This window comes from Triticum dicoccoides, chromosome 3A, assembly GCF_002162155.2.
Source record: "Triticum dicoccoides isolate Atlit2015 ecotype Zavitan chromosome 3A, WEW_v2.0, whole genome shotgun sequence".
Taxonomy (NCBI): domain Eukaryota; kingdom Viridiplantae; phylum Streptophyta; class Magnoliopsida; order Poales; family Poaceae; genus Triticum; species Triticum dicoccoides.
In genome coordinates, this window is record NC_041384.1 from 621,162,323 (window position 1) to 621,163,357 (window position 1,035).

Below are 1,035 nucleotides of genomic sequence, written 5' to 3' on the forward strand. Positions count from 1 at the left end.
AGCAGCAGCGGGCGGCGGCGAAGCGCGACTGCAGAGGCGGTGGTTGGCAGCGGCGGCGGCGCGATGCGGCTCGGGGCGGCGGCGAGAAGCGGTGCGGGGCGGAGAGAGAAGGGGCGGCGGGGCCGGCGCATTTATGGGGGCGGGGCGGCTCCGTGGCGTGGGCGAGGGGGCAGGAGGAGGCCGGAGATGGCACGACGGCGGCGATGCGTGCTTGCTCGGGACTCTGTCCCGAGCTGGAAGATGGGCGACGAGGAGGTGGGCTGGGCCTTGGCCTGGCTTCGGCTGGGCCGGCCTGACCTGGCGCGGGGAGAGAGAGAGGGAGAGTAGTGCTGGGCTTCGGCCTGGCACTGTTCGGAGAGTTTTTTTTAAATAAACACAGACAAAGAAAGAAAGAAAAAACAAAATAAAATAAAATATTATATAGGCATATAATATATCAAAATTTTCAGAAAAAGATTTTCTTCAACATGGACATTTTTCTAGCATTAAATAAAATACACACAAATTCAGATAGTTCAAAGAGTGCTACTGGTCTATTAAAATCCAGCTAAAATCATTTTAAAAATACCAAAATGATTTCAAATTAATTTTTCTCCAAGTTTCTATTGTAGGGAATCATGTTACCCTAATTTCCATCTATTTTATTTTTGGAGAAAAATAATTTGGATAAAACTCAAATAACTCCAAGTTGAAAATAAATTTAAAAGAACTTTGAATTTAATTCTTTGAAACTCCCAACTCATATTTCATATAATTTGAAGAAGTCATTTTATCTTCTCTCATGGAAATCATTGAGTTGCATAAAGTTCCAGAATCGGAAATATTTTCAAATGAAATTCAAATATTTTCAACACCCCTTGTCATTTAAATAAATGGAAGAAGTCATGTCATCTTCTCTCGAGGGTTTTGTGATGAAAAGAATTTGAATTCACGAAGATCAGAAAACAAATATGAAAGTTTGGGAAAGTCCTTTTATTCCCTCTCATTTAAGTTTCAAAAGTTTCGAATTCACTCACTTTCAGACAATCAATCAAA